The sequence below is a fragment of the Anomaloglossus baeobatrachus genome, chromosome 4, assembly GCF_048569485.1.
Source record: "Anomaloglossus baeobatrachus isolate aAnoBae1 chromosome 4, aAnoBae1.hap1, whole genome shotgun sequence".
NCBI lineage: Eukaryota > Metazoa > Chordata > Amphibia > Anura > Aromobatidae > Anomaloglossus > Anomaloglossus baeobatrachus.
The window spans coordinates 470,629,967-470,655,008 of record NC_134356.1 but is presented as its reverse complement, the minus strand read 5'-3'; the positions used below and the strand labels follow the sequence as shown (position 1 = coordinate 470,655,008).

The following is a 25,042-nucleotide window of genomic DNA, read 5'->3' as shown; positions in this document are numbered from 1 at the left end:
AAGGGTCTCTCAATTTAAAAAGTTAATTTTTTCTGTGATCACTATTGTAACTTGGGTAATTACGCTCCTCGAAAATTTAGCAATTGGTTTTTTAGTTGAATATCACCCAAAAGAAGTAAATATAAAAGAAAAATGAGCAGAAAATAAATACAGATAAAGTCCGTACATATAAAAATCAGAAATAATTGTGGGAGCTGTAAATTACTATAGTGAGGACAAAAGCTTTTTAAGGGTTCACTGTCTAAGCGCTCATTCAGACGTTAGTGAATTTTCTCGTACCTAAAATAAACAAACCAAAAAAAAACCTAATTTCATGAGTGATTTCTCAAAGTTCTCCTATCAAATAGTCCATGAAAAATGCCCAATACATGGATAGCCTCCAAGTGTCCAATTATTTCTTTCCTCCCTGGTCCTATAGACTTGATTTGATGAGTTTGAGCAATGACTCGAATCAAAATTGGACAAGTCTCTGTAATTTTTGTACAGCCCACTCAGCCTCCAAAAATACACGGACATGTGAACTGCTCCACAGACTAATAGGTATACCTATCCAGGAAAAATACGGAGAACACTTGTAAGGCCCCTTTCACATTGCGTTTTTCTCAACGTCCACAGGTCCCGTCGGGGCATCCGTCCGGACTGCCCCTCCCCCACTCTGCAAAGCGTGCTCCGGACGCATGCGCCTGACAGGGCCATTCACTGTTATGGAGCGCACTGCGTTAGCGTGTGCTCTGTTTTGTGCCATTTTGTGCATATATACGTTTCTGCAGACTGACACCCAAACGTAGGTGGTCTACGTTCAGGTGTCCGTCTGCAGAAACGTATATGTGCAACAAATGGCACAAAACAGAGCACACGCTAACGCAGTGCGCTCCATAACAGTGAATGGCCCTGTCAGGCGCATGCGTCCGGAGCAAGCTTTGCAGAGTGGGGGAGGGGTGGTCCGGACGGATGCCCCGACGGGACCTGTGGACGTAGAGAAAAACGCAATGTGAAAGGGGACTAAGTGAAAAACTTATATTTGAATGAGTCCTAGGAGGGAAAAAAATGGAACAAACTTGAGTATCCAAAGTAGCAGCTCATCCTGGCATAGGACATGTACTGAGCGGCAGGGTAAGGAGCCGTCACTACGTGTATGTAGTGCAGCTTATCCTGGCATAGGACATGTACTGAGCGGCAGGGTAAGGAGCCGTCACTACGTGTATGTAGTGCAGCTTATCCTGGCATAAGACATGTACTGAGCGGCAGGGTAAGGAGCCGTCACTATGTGTATGTAGTGCAGCTTATCCTGGCATAGGACATGTACTGAGCGGCAGGGTAAGGAGCCGTCACTACGTGTATGTAGTGCAGCTCATCCTGGCATAGGACATGTACTGAGCGGCAGGGTAAGGAGCCGTCACTACGTGTATGTAGTGCAGCTTATCCTGGCATAGGACATGTACTGAGCGGCAGGGTAAGGAGCCGTCACTACGTGTATGTAGTGCAGCTCATCCTGGCATAGGACATGTACTGAGCGGCAGGGTAAGGAGCCGTCACTACGTGTATGTAGTGCAGCTCATCCTGGCATAGGACATGTACTGAGCGGCAGGGTAAGGAGCCGTCACTACGTGTATGTAGTGCAGCTCATCCTGGCATAGGACATGTACTGAGCGGCAGGGTAAGGAGCCGTCACTACGTGTATGTAGTGCAGCTTATCCTGGCATAGGACATGTACTGAGCGGCAGGGTAAGGAGCCGTCACTACGTGTATGTAGTGCAGCTTATCCTGGCATAGGACATGTACTCAGCGGCAGGGTAAGGAGCCGTCACTACGTGTATGTAGTGCAGCTTATCCTGGCATAAGACATGTACTGAGCGGCAGGGTAAGGAGCCGTCACTACGTGTATGTAGTGCAGCTCATCCTGGCATAGGACATGTACTGAGCGGCAGGGTAAGGAGCCGTCACTACGTGTATGTAGTGCAGCTTATCCTGGCATAAGACATGTACTGAGCGGCAGGGTAAGGAGCCGTCACTACGTGTATGTAGTGCAGCTCATCCTGGCATAGGACATGTACTGAGCGGCAGGGTAAGGAGCCGTCACTACGTGTATGTAGTGCAGCTTATCCTGGCATAGGACATGTACTGAGCGGCAGGGTAAGGAGCCGTCACTACGTGTATGTAGTGCAGCTTATCCTGGCATAGGACATGTACTGAGCGGCAGGGTAAGGAGCCGTCACTACGTGTATGTAGTGCAGCTCATCCTGGCATAGGACATGTACTGAGCGGCAGGGTAAGGAGCCGTCACTACGTGTATGTAGTGCAGCTCATCCTGGCATAGGACATGTACTGAGCGGCAGGGTAAGGAGCCGTCACTACGGATAGTGCTTACCTTAAGAGAGTCTTCGTACAGAATATGATGAAAATCCGATGTTATGTTTACTTATCTGTATTATTCACTTCATTACAAAAATGAAGGAATCAATCTAAAGATTCACCTAAAGGGACCTTTGTGCTCTGTCCTCTCAGCAATATTCGTGTGCTTATCTGCAGCTCTGAATGCTACAGTGCATGTAGACTAAGGCTATGTGCTCATGCTGCGTTTTTTTTGTGACCACAAAGATGCAGCATTTTTGTGCCTTTTTGGCCGCAAAAAAACGCACAATTGCATCCGCGGTAAAAACACGTCAAAAAAGCATGCGTTTTTTGCTGCGTTTTTATTTAATTGACATGTTGCATCTTTGTGGTCACCACAAAAACGCACCTAAAACAAAACTGCACTGTGCGGACAGCAAAAATGAAAACTCAGACTTTGCTGGGGAAGGAAAGTCATACAGTTAGACCAAAAACGCACCCGAAAAATGTGCAAAAATGCAGCGTGCGCACATAGCCTTACACTGCCCAGTATCATGTTGTTTCCTGATTAGTAATTAAGATTCCAATCAATTTACTTGAACAAAATAGTTCCCATTTCTACACGTTTTATTTCCCTCTTCTTTGTTGGCCCCATAGACCTCTAGTTTTTGGATGGTGTGTGCTGTCTTTAGCATGGTGCCACTGCAGGAATGCCGCTATAATCGCTGCAGGAATGTGGGGTGACCTTCATTGCTAGAGCAAAGTTGAGGGGCTCAGGCAGCTTGTCACTCCTGACAGTTTTGTTGCACTTCCAATAATGCTTGAAAAAAAATGTAATATTTTTTATTTAGCTTGTTATATAACACACTGGGATTTTTATTTGTATTTTGTACAAATGACATGTCATTTCTGTATAATGAGACATTCTATGACTACGTAATTTCTGTCAGTAGATAGAAGCACTTTAAACAGTGGGTGATGGCCTTTCCAGGCCTAGGCCGGTTGTCGGACACTGTTATATGGTGACTTCTGTGAGCTGATGCAATTTGCTCCGTTTGTCAGTGTGTACTACCTAGTGCATTGAGAAAATAGCAAAATAATTAGGCCTAAGCCACACGGCGAGAAAATCGGTGCGAGTGGAGGGCGATAAAACATCACATTCCACTCGGACCAATTCTAGCCTGTGTGTCAGCACACATGAGCGATTATTTTCCCAGCCCTAATCGGACCGAGCAAACAATCGCAGCATGCTGCAACTGTAATGCGAGACTTTCTCGCACCTATTCAAGTGTATGGGGCGAGAGAAAAATCGTACTGCATTCGTAGTACACCGCTGTACCGCACGTGCAGAACGAGAATCGCAATAGCTGGCAACGGAGGAGAGAGGGAGAGAAATCCCTCCCTCCCCTCTGCAGCGCTGGCCCGCCCCTCCTGAGAGCCGGCCTGCCCACCGCAGCTGAGGTCCACTTGCACGGTCGGACCGCAGTCACAGGGATACTAGCATGACACTCTGCTCCTGCTGTGCTGCCAGCGTGAGCTGAATGTCATGTGAGCATCGCAGTAGTGCCCCGTGTGGCCCCGGCCTTACTAGTATAATACATATAACGGCCACAGTAGTAGTGTCTACATGCAGCTTATATTGGTGGTAATGTCTGTGCTATACTGTGTACATACTGCATTAATTACATTTGGTACTTTTGCAAACAATCGCAATCATTGCCTATGATCAATGTGTTGTATCAGTGGTGAAAATTGATCACTCCTTTATGTAATTGTGACATGTCTATAGTTATCCTCCATTTTTTTCTTTTACCACATGTGTGTTACTACATTTTTAACGTGGGATTAGCCTAAAAGTTTCAAGTTTTCATAGATTGTCGATGATCTTATATATAACATGTTTATAGGCCCCTTTACACACTGAGACTTTCTAGCAATCTCGAGCTGGCCGGGATCAATGGAAAGTCTCTGGTGAGTTGCTGGTGAGCTTTCAGTCAGACCTGGCCAATGACGCAGCAGCGATACGGACCTGCAGAACGACCTCGCTGGAAAGGGAACGCTATAACACACCTATGGGCTGGGTTCTACGTCGCTATGTCGTTGTAACGGAGTCAAACACACCGATGCATGCTGCACAGCGGGAAACAAAGGACCAAAGAATGGTCCTGAACGACTTGTAGCGATCAGCGACCTCACAGCGGGGGCCAGGTCGCTGATGCGTTTCACACACTGCAATGTCGCTGGGGAGGTCGCTATTACATCACAAAACCGGTGACGTTACAGCGATATCACTAGTGATGCTGCAGTGTGTAAAGAGGCCTTATAGGTCTTATTAGCAGAATGATAACGCCTTCAGGGTGAAATAAACAGTAATGGAACTGACTGATCCAATAAAAGGAAGCAGAGATTTTAGAAAGGAGGCAAGAGCCATAGAATGACAGGTCTTTACATACAGCCGTGTTTGTAGGTTTCTGCTTTATGTGAATAAACACCTCTCAATCGATACGGGCTCATTCAGACAAGAGTTTTCCACCCATGTGTTTCCTAAGTTGGCCGAGATCAGTAACGCTGTTCCAACGACGATCTTTGAGTTTTTGATGTTACAGTATTTCTGCAGTTATTGTGTAAATTTGTCTGTGTGTTTTACATGCGATTCACCATTGATGTTGCAGGTTTTTTTTTTTATGTCATGCTTTAAATAAATAAAGCTGCTTTGTTGTTGATAGTTTCTGATATTTGGCTTTGACAAAATTTTGCTAGTCCTATGCAAATTACATGCATTTTTGATGCATTTTCGCCATGGAAATTTACTAAACTTATGTGGGGTTTTTTTTCTCGGTTTTGTTTTTACTTTTTTTTTATTTTTGAGATTTTTTGCATCTCATGGATTTCTATGGGCAAAATCTGCACATAAGACTCAGCCTACCTGTAAGAGAAATTGATGTTTTGGCCCTTTCAATGCTGAGTAAACAAGAAGCACAGTGGGCAGTGGATTATAAATCCCATCCAGTTTGCTGGACCTTAAGATGTTTCACTTACCGTATATGCAGTGAAAATGTGCTGCATCAATAACTCTTCGTGGGCACACACTTTTTACGATGTACAGCTCGGTAATAATTATCCAGTAAAGTTCAGACTTAGATGAATATCCTAGATGGAAACTGGTGCATATCGCTGCCGGCTCGGGTGCTCTAAGGGCCGTTTCACACATCCGGCATTTCGCTGGATTGACGGATCTGGCGCACTCCAGTACAGGGTATACAGTACAATGGCATCGCGGCAACCTCCAACCACATGCTGTCATGTGACCGGAGCTTGCCATGATGCCATTGTACAGTATTAACACTACTGGAGTGCGCCGGATCCGTCAATCCAGCGAAATGCCGGATGTGTGAAACGGCCCTAACCCAAAAAACCTCAGATGTTGTTGAAGAAACCAGTTATCCAGACAGAATTGTAGCCTTCCTTGCCAGACATACGAATAGATGGTGATCCATGTAACTGTCTGGTGCACTGCCAGCTAATAGTGGATAGTAGCTTGATCTATTACATCCGTGTGCCTTAATAGAGTACATAGATGGCGATTCTTATTAGACAAACCCTTCAGCTACACCTCAATTTTCCTCACTAAGTATGCAAAAATGTAAAAAAAAAATAAAGGCCAGCTTCCTCTAAAAATTGAATGTGTGTAGCTTTTGATTCTGCTTCTATTCAGTATTATAAACTATACCTAGCCTAGCTGGTAATGCAGTATTGCTATGGACGTGTAGCAGCACTGTAGAAAGGAATCTCCACCGTCAAAGAAAAAAACTAATGCGACCTGTATTTATTTTTAGCTCTAATAAAAATAATGTGAGCAAACACCCGCACAGGCAGCTGAAGAATGGATTACCGACAGGACATAATTTATTTGGGATCTGTTGAATTTGTTACATAACATACTTAATGCTCCTGAAACCCTTCCACTCTGCTGCATTCATCAGGAAAGACCTATTTCCATGACGGTGTCTCGCCTAGCACCAAAACAACAAGCAAGAAGTGTCTGACTGAACAGTAGACAATATGCAACAAGTCCCAAACACCGACCACAATGTAATGATGGGGAAAGCGCTCCGCAACATGGAAGGTAAAATTCAAGGGTACACACCCGAGAGAATGAGGGTGCGAACAATGAATCCCAAAGATTGTTTTATTAAGTATATTAAAAAATCAACAATATCTAAAAAGCAAAGGTTTCCCCAAGGAAGGGCATAGCTATATCAGGTAAGAATAATTCTGAGTTGGTACATAGTGCTTATTCTTACCTGACCTGGCGATGTCCTTCCTTAGGGAAATGTATGCCTTTCTAGATATTATTGATTTTGTTAATATATTTAATAAAATGTAATTTTTATAATCTTTAGGATTCATTGCACTACCCTCATTCTGTTGGCTTTGTGCCCCATGAATTCTGCTTTGAACAGTAGACAAGGCTATGTGTGCATGCTGCGTTTTTCGGGTGCGGTTTTGGTGTAAAAACTGCATGACTTTCCTTCCCCATCAAAGTCTGAGTTTTCAGTTTTGCTGTCCGCACAGTGCAGTTTTGTTTTTAGGTGCGTTTTTGTGGTGACCACAAAGATGCAACATGTCAATTGTTTTTGCCATTTGAGTTTTGAACTGCAAAGCAGAGTTTCTGCCCAAATTTCTGCTACAAAAAGGCTGCAGTTTGAACTGCATAGTGGGCACAAGAAACCCAAATTCCCATAGACTTTGCTTGAAAAGCAGAACACATCCATTTTGGCATTAAACGCTGCAGTTGAAAAAGCAGCAAAAAAGCAGGTAAAAAGCAACGTGGACACATAGCCTTAGTTACCATTTTCAGTATATGGTGAAACTGACCTAGCAATATGATTCCCCAGAGCAGTATAGTGTTCTGTTTTTTTTTTTTTTTTTTGTTTTTTTTTAAATGGTGAAAAAAAATTCGAAAGTTTTTGTAAAAAAAATATTTTTTTTGCTTTTGGTGCCACTTCACAAGAATCATAATGATTTTATTTTTCGGGACCTGGGGCTAAGGGATGACTTATTTTTGTGTCCTGAGCTGACATATTTAATTATACCACTTGGGGTAGATACGATGTTTTGATCACCTCTTACTGTATTTTATTGCAATGTTGCAGTGGCTCAAAAAAACCCATTCTGGCGGTTTTGATTTTTTTTTTTTTCCCGTTTTGCTGTTAACTAATCTGATTGATTCTATATTTTCGTAAATAAGGCATTTCAGAACACACAGATTCCAAATGTGTCTTTGTGTTTTTTTTGTTTAATTTTATTTTCAATGGGACAAAAGGGGGGTGATTTGAACTGTTGTTTTTTTTTTTTTTTTTTGTACTGTATTTTATAGTCCCCTTAGAAGACTTGAAGCTGCGATCATCTGCTCACTTGTGCAGTGTATGAGCACTGCTCTGTACAGGAGAAATCACGGTCTATGAAAGCTGGCACGCAGCCGGCGTTCACGGAAGGATAGTGATGACAGACAGAGGCGTCATCGGCTGACTCCTATCTGTCATGTCAACCCATCGGCACCCCACAATCATGTCGTGGGGCCACCGATGGGAGCAAGGAATGGTGCACTCTCCACCGGTGCAAGCTGAATCTCGCTATCCGAGATTAACTAGTTAACAACCACAGGTAGATCTCCGGTCCACCTGTGGCTGTTAGAGGCACATGTCGGCTGATCAGGTCAGCCAACATGCAGTGAAAGATGCGGGCTCTGTATGCGAGGCTGCATGAAAGGCAGGGACACAAGATATGATGTAAATATACGTCATATGTCATGAAGGGGTTAAGAGCAATCTCTCTCAACAATCTATATAAGGGATTTTATACAAAAAATCCACAAAGAACCAGCGCTAGATGGGTTTTTTTATATATAATTTTATTAAAGAAAATATTGCTATCCTTGTTCCAAGGCAGGGTATTTAATAGTACACAATACACTAAAAAATTTTCTTAGAACCACATATACCAGAAAAAACACAATATAAATAAGTCAGAATTGAAAATACAAATAAAAATAAAGATAGAAATAAAAATATTAATAATAATAAAAATATGAAAGATAAATCAAAAACCACACAAAGGGTTTTGGTATAAACCCGTTTCCTCAGAGGTGATCCGATATTCACAATAATTAATTTCTAACTCAGCTATCGTAATGCCCCGGCCGGTGGCATATACTTGATTTAGTAAAATATTGTGACTGATAGCATATAGGTGTACCACACCACCTCTGACTAATTTGCAAGCCTATTTTGCACACATCAAGCTTTGCACAAAATGTTGTAGAAATCAGAAACCCTCAATCCCCAATGTGATGTCAGTGGGATTTGCCAGCAGATTTTGATCTGTAGTAATATAGACCTGATTCCTCCGTTAGATAAACTGAAGTTGTTGTCAATGCAGGATTAACTTGTTAAATTTTCCAAGCACCTACTTGGAAGCATGTGGTCGTGAACAATACAGGTTGTGGAGGAGATGTCAGGTTACCACAAACCCCTTAGTTAGAGTCTCTAGACCACTTTACGGTGCCACAACTAAGCGGTCCCGTATTGTCCCAGTTCCCCAGCAGCTAGGTACAGTCGCTGGAAGCACCGATTATTTGCTGCAAATATAATGTGTGGTCAGCAGTTTTACTCAACCTCTCCAGCGGTCAGTCCGATCTGTGTCCAGTGTGAGCTGAATGTGTCCACACACCGAGGGAGTTTACTTGGCAAGCTGTCACTACACAGGTAAAGCAGACAGTGCAAGATTCCAATCCAGTCCACTTCCAATGTGAACAATGAGTAGCCGTAGAGGGCACCACTGGAGGATGGTTGCAAGCAAGAATAACAGCGGTAACTTCTCAACCTTTTCAGCAGACAGTCCGGACCGTGTCCTTTAGAGGCTGACTAGTGCTGCACAAGGGAGAGGTTGTTTGACAGAGTATCACCACACAGGTGGAGTAGGCAAAGCTGAGTCTTAATCCGACGCGCGTTTCGGGGGCGTGCATTGTATTGTGTACTATTAAATACCCTGCCTTGGAACAAGGATAGCAATATTTTCTTTAATAAAATTATATATAAAAAAACCCATCTAGCGCTGGTTCTTTGTGGATTTTTTGTATAAAATCCCTTATATAATTTATTAAAATCTGGCTAAGTAAAGGGGTGTCTTTGCCAATAGAACCAAGCTGCAAGAATATAGCAGGTTTTTTTCAGGGTTAAGCGCTGCCATTTGCCTGCGGGCACTTTAGAATATACTCTCTCAACAATCTAGGAGCAATTTGGTGGTGATTGATGATATTTCCAGCCTGATGGATTACAATGCCAAAAGGCAAAAGTGATAATCAAATGAATCGGCAAAGAAAACATTGAAATTTTGGGTCCATGCCCATGGACAAACAAAAACACAGACATTGTGATAAACGCCAAGCACTGATTAGGCCAGAATGAGTTCCCATCAGTCAGGATTTGGCCTAGAACCTGGTATCCCACATGTCGGGGAGAATTGCAGACGTCTTGAAAAATGAGGGGAAAACCCTGTAAAAATTCAGACTTTGCATAAACTTGATGTATTTGTCAGAAAAAGGTTAAAACAGTCTTGACATGCTGAGAGTTGTAGTTCAGTAACTATTGAAAATCTGTCTGAAAGATGTGAAAACCATGAACTACAAAATTAGCATCAGTCTCTACTTTTAGAAAAAAAAAAAAAGCCGGCTGCCGGGCAATCATCTGAATGCTCTCAAAAGCCGGCTGCCGGGCAATCATCTGAATGCTCTCAAAAGCCGGCTGCCGGGCGATCAGCTGATTGCTCTCAAAACCCGGCTGCCGGGCGATCAGCTGATCGTTCGGCCACCGAGAGACAAAATAAAGTTTCTGTGAATAAAAAAAAAAAAAAAAAAAGAGCATGTGCAGTGAAAAAATAAAGGATTCCGCGGCTCAAAAAATGTTACATGCTGCGTTCCTTCCGCCCGGTGAAAGCAACGCAGCGTCGGCCAGCGGAAGCAACGAAGTTCCATCACTCGCAATCCGTCGTCCATACAAGTCTATGGGAAGCAGTGGGATCCGTTAACGGATTCCGCTGTTTTCCAAAACGGCGGATTGTGACTGAAGGAAAAAAACGCAAGTCTGAAACCAGCCTTAGGCCATGTGCACACGTTGAGTATTTTGTGTTTTTTACCTCCGGCAAAAGCAGGAGTGGAGCAATCCGGAAAAGTATAATAGAAACACATCACCACTTCTGTATTTTCTACTCACTCCTGGTTTTTGCTACAAATACAGAAGTAAAAAACTTAGCAAAAAATCAACATGTGCAGGTGGCCTAATGCAGCCCGTAAGGACTGTGTGGCAGTGTTGTGCTACTTGTTGCTGTGCCGTTACTGATGAGTCTTCTCAGGATAATAATGCTGACATTGGTATGTTGTTATGGGAAGAACATTTTGTCGTCATTATAGTTTTGAATTGTACACTTACTGGGCTGTGGTGAAGACCTCAAATGTCTACATGCACTGAAGATCTGATTAATGTCCTCTCATGTAAGGTTCTGCAGGGACTTTGTCCTGTAGCCTTACAATGGGCCATTTCACGCTGCATGTGAATACATCGTTTCTTGTCACTCCGCTTCGTTCACTGGTGTGCAGAGGAACTGTAAGGCATGCTGCCAAAGAGAATTCAGGTGGGAAAACAAATATCACAGACTTACAGAATGGCATTCATGGCCGGGGTGGAGAACACTAGCTATCGCCTCTCAGGACGGCACAGACTGGACACAGCCACTTACCTTCAGGTAGAATTGTACCTGATGTAATATTCCAGGACTTTACCCAGAACAGTTTGACTTAAAGCTTCCTTCATTATGTTACAGATCAAAAAGGGCTCATTCAGACCCCAGTATTACAGACAGACAGGGGCGGGAATAGATGGCAAAACCCGACTCATAGTCCCTTCCTGTTGCATCTGTCAATCAAATATCAGTGCATTGCTGGGACTTTACTTGCACGTATTTTTGAAATAAAACCTCCAATCTCTGAACTAAAGCCATGCTTATATTCAGCATCCTAGTGCCAGTATAGCACTGGCTTTACTGCTGGTTGGTTCCCTATAAGCTATGTTCACATCTTGCATTTTTGCAGCTTTTTTTTGATGTGCAAATTAAAACCTGCATTTTACAGTACCCGCAAGCACGGAGATTTCACAAGTCTCCGCACACAGTGGCTGCTGAAAATGTCAGCATGTCAATGCTTTCAGCGTATTCGCAGTGTTTCTTTTTACCATAGAAAGCCATGAGGCAGTGCAAAAATACTGCAGAAAAAAAGCAGTCGTGTTTTTTATAACCGGTTTCTTTACTGCCAAGAGTACGGTAGCTTTTGCCTAAAAAAAAAAAAATATAGAACGTATGAACAGAGACAAATGCCAGATGCCTAACAGACACAAAAAGTCATTGCGGGTCATGCTGCCGGTTGTGTACCCCTGTTTTAGGTACCTTTTTAGGTTGATGGTACCTGCAGAAACAAATTATTGTGAAACAGAGCGGAATCCTAACCAAATGGTACAAATCTATAACAAAAGTTGATAAATGATGGTATGTGAGATCCGACCTACCCCACCTTTTATGTGTATCCTCTCCTGTAGTGTTGCTAATTGTACAGCCTGTTTATACCTCTCTGATGTTCTCCCTGAACGCTCCGTGTAATCTGGGTTCATCCTGCTGTGTATTTCAGGCTGCTCTCTGGGCATCCTCTCTCCTCTAACATCCTACGTCTAGTTTTGATGTCTCTTCACCCTCTGGATAGCACTGTATATATATGTTTTTAGACTTGACACTGTGCTGCGGTCAGTTGCTCTCCTTTGCTAGCGGCCATGTCAGCTTTAATCGAGTTTGCTTTGATGATGTCTGCATTCAGCTTGGACTGCAAAAGTAACAAGTTGTTTATTGAAATTATGCTAAAAAGCACATTGCAAATGTGACCTGTCCAACTGCTGGCATATCGGCTGCGGTGCGGTGAGAAGTGCTCTGTATACTATATATAATCCACACGCTGTTTAGCACTTCTGATTATCACTGTATCATTAATAGTCCGTATAGTACGAGTGCAAAGTCCTTTCTGTCAGTACCTATATGCCGCTGCCATGGCTGCATGGACAGAAGTTAAACTCAAGCACATCTCTTGTACCTCCTATTACTTACCATGATGAAGTACAGTACATGTACAGTATGCATGTGTGTGTATATAATATATACATATATATATGTGTGTGTGTGTGTATATATATAGTATGCACACCAGTGACTATGCAAGGGGAATACATGTAATAGCAGAAACTGCTGTGTGAATACTGACTTGAAAAATCCAATAGCTATATGCAAGAGTGAAAATGTGAAAAAATGGAATCTGCATTACTGCCATGAACATATGAATCAAGAGAAATGTAGCTACTGAATTGATCAATGCAATAGAGCCCCAACACTACGCCAAAGTTTTTTCACATTTTCACTCTTACACATAGCTATTGAATTTTTCATGTCAGTATTCACACAGCAGTTTCTGCTATTTCATGTATTCCCCTTGCATAGTCACTGGTGTGCATACCTTATCTCCCCATAGTGATGTTTGTTTAGGTTTTTACACCCAGTTCAGACTTAGAATGGTGTTCCAAACGTTATTCCTTATTTGTGTGTGTGTGTATATATATGTATATATATGTGTATATATATATATGTATGTATATGTGTGTGTGTGTATATATATATATATATAATATATATATATATATAATATGATCTTAAGACTCCCGGTTTGGTCATCTGGCTTTTCCCTTGCTTTGAAGTGCACCCATGATGCCATTCCCAGTAATTATTTCTTGGAGGACTGCTGAATCACATGGAGAATCTGTGGGAGATGGAATGATGGGAGATTACAGCATTCCAGTGTTTGCTCGTCTGTTTGTCACTGACCGGAGTGATCGGCCCTGCAACTTACTTCCACTTCTATAGGATGAAATCATTTCTCCACATAAATACACTGAACATTCTCTAATAGAAAATTAAAGGGGTGGTCCACCCATTTTTTTTTTTCCCCCAATGATTTTTACTTACCATTGTCTGCATCTTCTTCAATAGACTCTATTTCCATTTCTGGCACTGAGCGGCGCTATCCTGCACGCTCAGTGCCTGTCACATGACCGCCTGGAGCTGTGGCCGCCGGCATCCTCTGACGTCCCGGCATTTCCGGGCTCTCAAACAAGACGGGTACGTCACAGGAGGTCGGCGCCACTCACAGTGACTGACTGGGCTGTGGGCGGTGACTACCGCACGTCACAGCCCAGCATCGAGGGGAGGAGCCGGAGAACTTTACTGTGGAGCGGTGAAGGCAGACGCTTACCAGCATTCAGCTGTGGCAGGTACGGGCTCCAGTCTGGAGTACAGGGGGGGTTTCCTCCACTGAAATCCCCCCTGTCATGCAAGTATCTGATCACACTGTCCACCCGCCCGCTGTGCTCAGCTGTCAGGAGAACGGGCGGTGTCGGCAGTGTGATCATATACTCCCACCAGCAGCACAGCTGCATGGGACCAATCTGCTCCACTCTGTCACCTGCACTACAAGTTCCAGAGTGGAGACAGTGACATGCTCTGCTCTGACACATAGTTTGCTGCATGTCACTAATTGTCTCCACTATGGGACTTGTAGTGCAGGTGACCGGATGATACATGTCACTGTCTCCACTCTGTGATTTCTGCTGCATACTACCAACTGTATACACTCTCACCTGCACTACAAGTCCCACAGTGGAGACAGTGACATGCAGCACACTATGTGTCAGAGCAGAGCATGTCACTGTCTCCACTATGGGACTTGTAGTGCAGGTGAGAGTGTAAACAGTTGGTACTATGCAGCAGAAATCACAGAGAGGGGCAGTTAGTGACATGTATCATCCGGTCACCTGCACTACAAGTCCCATAGTGGAGACAGATAGTGACATGCAGCACAGAAAGACCAAAGGATAAAAGCTCTATTACCATGATTAGGCAGTGCACACAGGAAGGAGGGGAGGGAACTGTTGTGGTGGAGATCTGAGGGGAGGGAACAGTCAGAATGGGTTGGGAGATAGATTGCTAGTTACTGCAAAGGATTATGGAAGTTGTAGTAACTGAACACAGGAAGTTAAGAGAGAGATTAACTCCATCAGAGCTGGAGCCAGAAATGAAGATGTTATGCTAGACCATGATAAAAGATAATATTGGTAAAATAATGTGATAGATGTGTTTAGAGGCACATAATAGCAAGATTTATCAAAAAAAAAACAAAACTGTTTTGGTAACTGGACAACTTCTTTAATGCTAACCTAGCTAGAGTATGAAAGCTCAAGCATATAGTGATTCTTGTGATTGATCAGAAGGCTTTACTGATATAACTGCTTGTATTTCTTTAGTTTTTATTTATTTATTTTGTGACCTAAAATAGTATCATAATTTAGATGTCTATTATTTTTGAGACCTAGAGGGTAACTTTGATAGTATGCAGATTACAATGTTTCATAACACGACAGTTGGTAAAAATCTTAATTCTTTTGGTTTTTGGTGGTTAGCCGCATGCAACTTTGTCACTATACGAAACTGGAATTCAACTGTGCCTTCAAAATAACCAGACACCAGGAAGGCCGGGTGCAGACGGGCGTATTACACCGGTCATATATGGCCTACAATGGCTGCACTGTGGTCAGCCTGGTGTACAACCATCACTGCCTGTCTGCACCCAGTCTAAGGTGTACACGAATCACGCATACTTACGGTACTTAATTTTGTATACTCACAGTTGCCATGTAGCATTAGCCATAATGAAATTGACAAGAAATGGCATTTATGGATTGATTTATTGAAAGTGCAGTTAGAGAATGTGCACACAATGGGCTCTGGCATACCCAGAGAGTTTTTCAAGCAGAAGAATCTTAAAGGGCTATTCCCATCTTCAAAATCCTTTCCCAATATGTAGTAGATGTAATAATAATAGCAAATACCTCCAATTAGAAATGTAGTACAGTTCTCCTGATATAGCCATGTCTCTCACCTCATGTGCAGGGCACTGCAGCTTAGGTATCCATGATTACGATCTCGAGCATCTAACTGTCCATATGAGTTGATTTAACCATTGAAACCTAAGCTGCAATGCCCTGCACATGAGGTAAGAGACATGGCTATATCAGGAGAACTATACTACATTTCTAATTGTGGTATTTGCTAATATTATTATTACAGATACTACATATTGGGATAGGATCTCTGAGATGGGAATAGCCCTTTAAGGAAATCGACCTTGTTTGTGGATTTTTATTCTTATTTGTATGAAATGGGGAGCGTCTTCCAAGTGGAGTTGCCTGGAGTACGGTCGGGGCACTTCTTTTAACCGCTTTGCATCTTTACGAATGTGAAGCAATTAAAAGAAGCTTAAAAGACTGTATGAACACAAAGCTGTTTTACTTTACATTGCATATGTTCATTCTTTTTATTTATTAAGCAGTTTTTGTTTTTTAGGCAGATTATGGAGCATACCTGCCTGAAAGTGACTTTGTAACAATGTAGCAAATCCTTAAGAGGGTAGCTGCTGTATGTACACAGTGCCGCATTTGCTGCAATCTGTGACTGGCTGTTACTTATCGACTCCCTGCTCGACTCCCTGCTCGTTCTTTTGTGGTTGTGTGCTCCAAAATGCTTTGAGAGATTTCCTGTGGATTTTCATATACAGACAAGGTGGATGCCAGAGATTCCTCTCTCATGTAGAACACCAGTGTTGCAATTGATAAGCTTACACTAGTGGTTTATGAAGGCCATAAAACAGTTGGACCTTGCCTCCTAGTATAGCCTTTATATGGCTGACAAAGATGTGTTGTTTTTTTGTAAGTTTCACTTAAATCTCCAGATATGTTCTACAACATATGTTTATATCCAAATTGCTTATTCATTGGGCAGATAGCAGTGAAAATCCTTGCACACATGGCTATAAAGCACTAAAGGCATCAGTCCAATTCTAAGCGATCCGACGTATCACATGAAACAAGTAGTCTATGCAGCAGGTCTACAGTTAAGGTCCAGTCACACTAAGCAACTTACCAGCGATCCCAACAACGATAGGGATCGCTGGTAAGTTGCTAGGAGGTTGCTGCAAGTAAAATATATCTTTGTACCGTGTTAGCCAGTAGAGATAAAAAAATTGTTTAAAAGAACAGAGAGTCCTCAGTGGTTGATACCTTTTAATGGCTAACTGAAAAGATGGTAATAATTGCAAGCTTTCGAGACTACTCAGGTCTCTTCATCAGGCATGGTATAACACAAAATCTGAAGAGTCACGTATTTATACACAACAGGACTTAGAATAGTGCAGTAAAAAAAAAAAAAAAAAGAACAAGTTATATGAAACAGAACTATCTCTATGGCAGGGGGACAAGCTGTTCTAGCCATAAATACTGCTGCAGTTCAGTGTGAAAGTTTTATTGTCCTTTGATAAGGGTCTGGTCCAGGGCTGGGACACGCTCGGATGGTCAGAGGAGCACATCTTTTAACTGATGTAAAAAGACATGAATCCATGAGACACATTCATTCCTTCTCTGAATGTGTCAAAGGTCATCATAAGTTTGTACTCCCATAGTCTCCTGTCTCTCTGGGACTTGAAGTTTCCTTTCAATACCAGCAATTTCATGTCCATGATGCTGTGGTCTGGGTTACAAAAATGTTTGGCCACAGGTAGATCCATCCTTTTTTCTCTAATTGTGTGGCGGTGAGAATTCATCCTTGTCCTGAGCTGTTGTCCTGTCTATATATTTTATGTTTATATGTACCAAATGTCCAACTGGGGGTCTGTATGTAGGGGAGACAGGACAACAGCTCAGGACAAGGATGAATTCTCACCGCCACACAATTAGAGAAAAAAGGATGGATCTACCTGTGGCCAAACATTTTTGTAACCCAGACCACAGCATCATGGACATGAAATTGCTGGTATTGAAAGGAAACTTCAAGTCCCAGAGAGACAGGAGACTATGGGAGTACAAACTTATGATGACCTTTGACACATTCAGAGAAGGAATGAATGTGTCTCATGGATTCATGTCTTTTTACATCAGTTAAAAGATGTGCTCCTCTGACCATCCGAGCGTGTCCCAGCCCTGGACCAGACCCTTATCAAAGGACAATAAAACTTTCACACTGAACTGCAGCAGTATTTATGGCTAGAACAGCTTGTCCCCCTGCCATAGAGATAGTTCTGTTTCATATAACTTGTTCTTTTTTTTTTCTTTTTACTGCACTATTCTAAGTCCTGTTGTGTATAAATACGTGACTCTTCAGATTTTGTGTTATACCATGCCTGATGAAGAGACCTGAGTAGTCTCGAAAGCTTGCAATTATTACCATCTTTTCAGTTAGCCATTAAAAGGTATCAACCACTGAGGACTCTCTGTTCTTTTAAACAATTTTTTTTAGGAGGTTGCTGGTGAGATGTCACACTGCGACGCTCCAGCGATCCCACCAGCAACCTGACCTGGCAGGGATCGCTGGAGCGTTGCTACACGAGTTGCTGGTGAGCTCACCAGCAACCAGCCCCCAGCGCCGCGTGGAAGATGCTGCGCTTGGTAACTAAGGTAAATATCGGGTAACCAACCCGATATTTACCTTGGTTACCAGCGCACAGAGCTACACGTGCAGAGAGCAGGGAGCAGCGCACACTGAGCGCTGGCTCCCTGCTCTCCTAGTACAGCACACATCGGGTTAATTACCCGATGTGTGCTGCAGCTACATGTGCACAGAGCAGGGAGCAGCGCACAATGCTTAGCGCTGGCTCCCTGCTCTCCTAGCTACAGCACACATCGGGTTAATTAACCCGATGTGTCCTGCAGCTACATGTGCACAGAGCAGGAGCCGGCACTGACAGTGCGGCGGAGCCTGGTAACAAAGGTAAATATCGGGTAACCAAGGACAGGGCTTCTTGGTTACCCGATGTTTACAGTGGTTACCAGCCTCCGCAGAAGCCGGCTCCTGCTGCCTGCGCATTCAGTTGTTGCTCTGTCGCTGTCACACACAGCGATCTGTGCTTCACAGCGGGACAGCAACAACTAAAAAATGGCCCAGGACATTCAGCAACAACCAACGACCTCACAGCAGGGGCCAGGTTGTTGCTGGATGTCACACACAGCGACATCACTAGCAACGTCACAAAAGTTGTTCGTTAGCAGCGATGTTGCTAGCGATGTTGCTTAGTGTGACGGGGCCTTTACACCAGCTTAGTGTAACCTTGGATGGGTATTATGCAGTGGTTCATAAATCTGCAAATACAAGAGCAATACACCACCATGCAGATCTGGTACTGAGGCACCTGCATCCTGATGCCTAAACTTGCAATTTGACAACACTTCAGCGCTTGCTAATAAAACTCATCCAGCTTGTGTGCTGACCTTGATGTGTTGGCCTACTTTCATTAATGGGGATTACCAAGCATCGTAGGAGAGATTTTTAGCCATAGATGTCTATTAAGGATTAATCCTGCTGTCAAATTTTCAGACGTTTATGAGCTTGTTAACTGTGATAATCATTAGGGTGTGTACAGACGTGGAAGAAATGCCACCGAGTTTTAGTGCAGATCCAGCACCACTGTCCAATACAATGCGTGTGGATGAGCATTCAAAGCCTCATCCACAGAGAGTGGAAATACGAACATTCTGCAGGTTTCTAACCAGGCAAGCCCCACAGGTGTTCCCTTTCAATGTATAGGGCGACTTTAGCTGCAATACATTCATTCACATGCAACCTAAACATTTTGACGACAGTCCATTCACACTTTGATTTTGCACACAGATTTTGACATTAGTCCATACGGATATCCTGTTTTTAGCTGTCCTACATTTCATTTTTGATATCCATTACTATACTTTTACTATAATAATTTAGTAAAGGTACACTAGCATTAACTCTTTCCAACTTTCTCTTCATAAACATTTTATGACCAAGTAATAATTCTTGGACCAATTGGTTATAGCTGTGACCGATCCCCTTATGGATTCTTGTCACAGTCTGTCCTATCAGCTTTGTATGTGCTTTGTCTACTATAATGTCCAGACCACGTTTGGGTCCGATTACCGTCTCGAACCATGTACCCTAGTGATGAAAAATAACACTACAGCAGCCGTTTGCACATAATGCACAGCAATATCAAAACGACTTGCTGTGCATATGTTCATTTTTCTTAACTGCTTCAAAAGCTGGAAAGTGGTTATAAAAACGCATGTTCAATCTTTAGGCAGCTTCTGCTTGGAAGTTTCAATTACAAAAAAAGACGCCAGCATCCAAGCCACACGCCACTTACGCCAATTCAAGAATAAGACCAATGGTGTCTTCCCGGAGCATCTTCACATTTGAAAATATTTCAGTTTTGAAAAAAAATATTTAATTTTTTGTGCTAAACCTTGCCTATTCCTGCACTGGCTTCTAGCTGGGAGCATTTACACCAGCCAATCCCCAAAAATATATAGTAACTAAAAATAATGAAGATTGTAAAGAAAACTAGTCATGGAAACTCATGAACTTTTGTTGGAAAGTTTGCTTTGCCTTCTGTATACGATTAAATTGAGAACGTGCCATGCAGCGGGTGTGTTACATTGCCCAAATACTCATCAGCTATGATGTTTCTAGCACTGTTGCTTAATAAAGTGACCATTGGAAGTTGACAAGTAGCCATTTAGAGACATTTGGTACAACTTTCTGTTGCTATGGTGGAGGTGCCTAAAAAAAGACCTAGCTTGCTTGTATCTCCGCTGTTCAAAACATTGACTCCATGGCATGGGCCATGAAAGACTAGTAAAGTCTCTGACCATAATTGCTGCAGTCATAGGTGAAGGGTATCTTACAGGACAACATCAACTCCAAGGGTGGCCCAAGGTCTCTGCCACAAGTGCAAAGCAGGGATGGGATGAATCTCTTAAGGTGATGTAAGGCTGTGTCCGCACTTTGCGTCGTCCTACTTGCAGTTCAAAACGCACCCTCTGGCAGTAATTGATTTTGCCAAAGTTGCTTTTGACCACAAAATAGCGCTAAAAACGCATGCGTATTTACCGCGTTTTAGCCGCATTTTTTGCGCTTTTTACATGCTTTTCCATTGCGTTTTGAAAGCTGCGTTTTGAACATAAACACACTGCTAAATAAAGTTTAAACAGTCAAACACAATGAAAAAAGGGAAAAAAAAGGAACACAAATATTGAAATGATAAAGAAAATAGTTATATTTCATAGCATTATAGCGGTTTTATACTATTTAGCGGTAAAATAGCATTAAATTTATATTTTTCATTAATTTAATTATCGGACTATGTGTGTGTGTAAAGGGACATATTATTCCATTATTTCGAAGTCAGAAACGCATGCATTTATGTAGTCCAAAATGCATTGTTTCTGCAGCTAAAAAGCAGGGAAAATGCTGGAATTTTGAAATTTCTTGCTTTTTGCTACTTCTCATTGACTTCAATGTTAGCAAAACGCAGCCCAAATGGCAAAAACAATTGACATGCTGCTTCTTTGAACGCATGGTTTTTGCCACAAATTATGCAAATTAAACGCAGCGTTTCGAAACGCAAAGTGCGGACTAGAAATCTCCATTTTCCATAGACTTTGCTGGAAAATCAAAAAGCATGCACTTTGGCATGAAAACGCTGCAGTTCAAAACGGACCTAAAAAGCAGCTGAAACGCAAAGTGTGGACACAGCCTTAGGAACGCCGCCGCTCATTATGAATTTGACAAGTGCCCCTTTCCTGCTCAATTCTGCCCACTTTGTGAGGACTGGATGAAGTCACCCACATCTCGGTGCAGCTTCACTCTGCCCCAGAATTTTGCCACTTTCAGAGCTTTTTACTCCAGAATTCTAGTGTAAAAGCTCTGATGAACCGGGCTCTTAGATTTTACATGAAAACACAATTCTGTAGCATTATTGCATAGAAAGCTGCATTGTGCCACTCCTTGGCTATTCCTCATGGATAGTATCAATAAATTTGCGGCTGAGCATCAGCATTTACCTTGTTACTAGTGTGATATTAATAGGAAAGCCCTGTAATAAGTTGTCATAAGGGCAGGCCCAGCTATGGCCCATTAGGGGATATGGATGGCCGGCCCGTGGTATACTAGATTGTCTCTGAAGAGGTAGTTTAACACTTGGTCCAAGGGGAATTTAGAAGCTGGTTTCAATAATGAAATAGATTTTATGGTGTGAAAAGCTCTTTATATTTTAAGTATCTTGATAACCCCCCTCCCAAACCCCACCCCCGCCAACAAACTACAAATTGCATTGGGGACGTCTCCGACCATGACTGTTTAACCCATAATAATAATTGTGGCATTTATGTGCAAAGTGACACAAGCAGGGAACTATGGAACGTCAGAACACCACCTTCCATTACTTTTTTTTTTTTTTTAAATACTGCTGATGCAAAAATATATGGGAAAACCTAAAATTCCACTAGAGGGTAAAAAAAACCCTTTTTCTAAATACTTTAGAAAAAGTATTTCTAAAGATCCTTTATAATTAGTCCCAACTAGTCCCAAGGGTGTTTTATCCCCCGACTAGTCCGCCCTCTTAGCATGTTAGCACGCCCACAGGGCGCGTACCTGAGTTCCTGTGACCGCTCTTCTGAAGGCATGCGCAGTATGATGCCGGGTATGTGCACACGATCAGGACCTGACCTGCGGGGCCGTTTGTCTCCTCCGCAGCAGAACGCAGCTGCTCGTGCCCATGATCAGGGTTCAGTGCGCTGCGGTCTCTCTTGTGTTCTCTCTTTTGGAAGACACTTGTGACTGCAGAAAGAATTGACATGTTTGTGGCTCGGAAAGCCGCACTGTGTCAGTTTTCTCTGCGGACAGTGCACACACTGTGGGCATGAGATTTCTATAAATCCCATCCACTGTGCTTGTACTGAACAACAGTGTTTGGGATACAGTGAAAACAAGCTGCATCCAAAACGCTGCAAACACAGATTGTGGGCACATAGCCCTAAGGCAGTGTCTATCTACATGTTTTTCTCAGGTGGAATCTGGTTGAGGAAAAACATCTGCAGTATGCCATGTATGGCCGCGTAAAACGTCCGATACTCCTCAATGCAAGTCAGTGGGTGCGAGGAAAAAAAAAAAGGATGGCACTTGGACATGTGTATGCCATCCATATGCAAGGAGATTATAACATCAACTTTTACATACTATGAGTCTGGAATTTTAAGGGAGTTGTCTTATTAATAAAGCAATCTTATATAGAGAGATGTATATCCTGCAGATATGTCAGATACTCCCACCCCCCGCACACACACACACATTATACACTTGTACCCTTTAGTGCCCTCCATGTGGCACTAAAGGATACAAGTGGATAATATGCAGGGGGTGGACATTATCTGCAGGATATCCATCTCTTTATATGAGATTGCTTTATAAATGTGACAACTCCCTTAATATTCCAGACTCGTAGTATGTAAAAGATGATGTTATAAACGCATTGCATACGGGTGACCTACAGATGCTAGGTAGGGAAGAGAATCTCCCACTCGTGACATAAGGATGACACTCGCAGGACACAGAGCGGCTTTTCTGGCTGAGAATCAGAGATTTGCTGTATGCAGATGTGAGCCATCTCTCGGGCAAACTGCCCCGAATATGTGACACCTGATCTGTGCAGGGCAGACGGCGGCTTGTTACCAGTGACCGAATACCCTACGTCTACTACCTCTGCTAATTGTTGTGGAGGAGCTCCTCATGATGTGATTATTGCGAGTCTCATTTGTGCAGTTGTCTGCTGTTTCCAGCCGCGTCAGTCATGTTTTCCTGACATTTTTGCCTTCATTATTAATAAAGGTAAATAAACATGGAAAATGAGTTTTGCAATTATACCCGCCATGCCTGCCTGTGAAGGATATGGCGCAGCGCTGCTGCCTGCACACACAGTTAGGGGGAGAGTAGGGATACATGGCTATGGATTGCTCACATTAACCCTAGAACGCGCAAGCAATTCAATCTACCATAGAAAACAAATGACCTAGCAGGCCTGTGAGGCCCCAGGTATGCGTTCTAGGGTTAAGCTGCTGCATAGTGGGGATATCTGGATGATGTTTAATGGTCCTGCCTCCACTGAGACTATAAGGCTATGTGCCCACGCTGCGGATTTACCGCGGATTTTGCCGCGGATTTCCCGAAAATCTGCAGCAGCGGCACTTCCAAGCCATTTCAATGGCATTTTGGAAATGCTGTGTCCATGCTGCGGATTTTTCCGCTGCGGATTTGCCGCGGATTTTGATCCGGAAAAATCTGCAGCATGTCAATTGTTTGTTGCAGCTTTGGTGCGGATTTTGGGTATAGAATGGGGGAAAAAAAAAAAAAAAAATCCGCATCAAAATCCGCGGGTGCGGATTTGCCGCGAAAGTCGCGGATTTTCAGGCAGAAAAGTCCGCAGGTACATTCTACCGTGGACACATAGCCTTAGGCTATGTGCCCACGCTGCGGATTTTGCCGCGGATTTCCCGAAAATCTGCAGCAGCGGCACTTCCAAGCCATTTCAATGGCATTTTGGAAATGCTGTGCCCATGCTGCGGATTTTTCCGCGGATTTTGATCCGGAAAAATCTGCAGCATGTTATTGTTGCGGATTTTGGCTATAGAATTGGGAAAAAAAAAATCCGCGGCAAAAAGGTGCGGATTTGCCGCGAAAGTCGCGGATTTTCATGCAGAAAAATCCGCAGGTACATTCTACCGTGGACACATAGTCTAAGGCCTCATTCACACCTCTGTATTACACAGATGAGATTGGTGCCCATTATAATCTATACTGCCGTTCACAGGTGTTTGTTGTTTGCAGATTGTGTCCATGAGATTATCATGGAGACGGCCATTGTTGATCAGGAGCCATATACTCCTCTATATGTTTATGTAACTGTCATGGCATCACTGGGATCCTGTTGCCAAGGATGGAAGTCTCTTTGTAAATTGTTTTTTCCTCAAACAGATACAGTGATGGGCTAAGTTGTTGTTGGTGAGAAGCGGGCTGTTTTTCCATATACTGCACATAAGTAGACGCATGGATGAGCTGAGCATACATGGCTCCCGTGCAGTGATATGTAGGCTCTCCGGCTGGCAGCACTGCAGTACATTACATGGCTGTAGACCAGGGACACAGCTGCTCGGGTGCTGTCAGGCTCAGTACCGGCAGAGCCGGTGCAGTGTGTGATCTCTGCCCTGCCGGGCTAATCCGCCGGAGTCTGTGCGGAGCGCCCCCGTGCCGGTCTGTGCTCGGACCCGGCGGCGATGGGCGTGTGGCTGGCGCAGATATGCCGGCCTTGCGTCCGACGTCAGGACGTAACGCCGGTGTGTACGCACTGACGTAGACGGCGGGCGGGCCTATACGTTGGCTCCTCCCCCTTTCCAAGTGGCTAGTGATCCCAGAGCCAGGGTCCGGGAGAGCAGCAGGCGCAGCGCCGAGGGTTGGGGCTGAGCGTCCCCGGCTCCGGGCCCCGGTAAGTGCAGGCGCTGAGCCCGGCCGCTCCGCCGCGCTGTCTGACAACTTGTGTGTTATTGCGGGGAGGATCTGAGCAGTTATCGGCCTGTCAGCTCCGCCCCAGGAGACGCCCAGAGCGATCGCTCCCGGTGGGATCCGTTAGTGGCGGCGCTGTGCACAGGCCGGGGCGCTG

General features: G+C 43.6%; 1 protein-coding gene across 18 annotated transcripts in view; it reads left to right on the top strand.

The window, feature by feature from the left end:
• TJP1 (tight junction protein 1) overlaps positions 1 to 25,042 on the top strand; it is a 739,774-nt gene that overhangs the window by 560,217 nt on the left and 154,515 nt on the right. The window contains exon 1 of one of the 18 annotated variants that reach the window (XM_075345701.1): positions 24,786 to 24,868. The exons of the other annotated variants lie outside the window; for them this stretch is intronic. The gene's annotated coding sequence lies outside the window, so the exon portion shown is untranslated. Of the gene's footprint in view, positions 1 to 24,785; positions 24,869 to 25,042 lie in introns of those variants that run through there. 18 annotated transcript variants of the gene reach the window in all.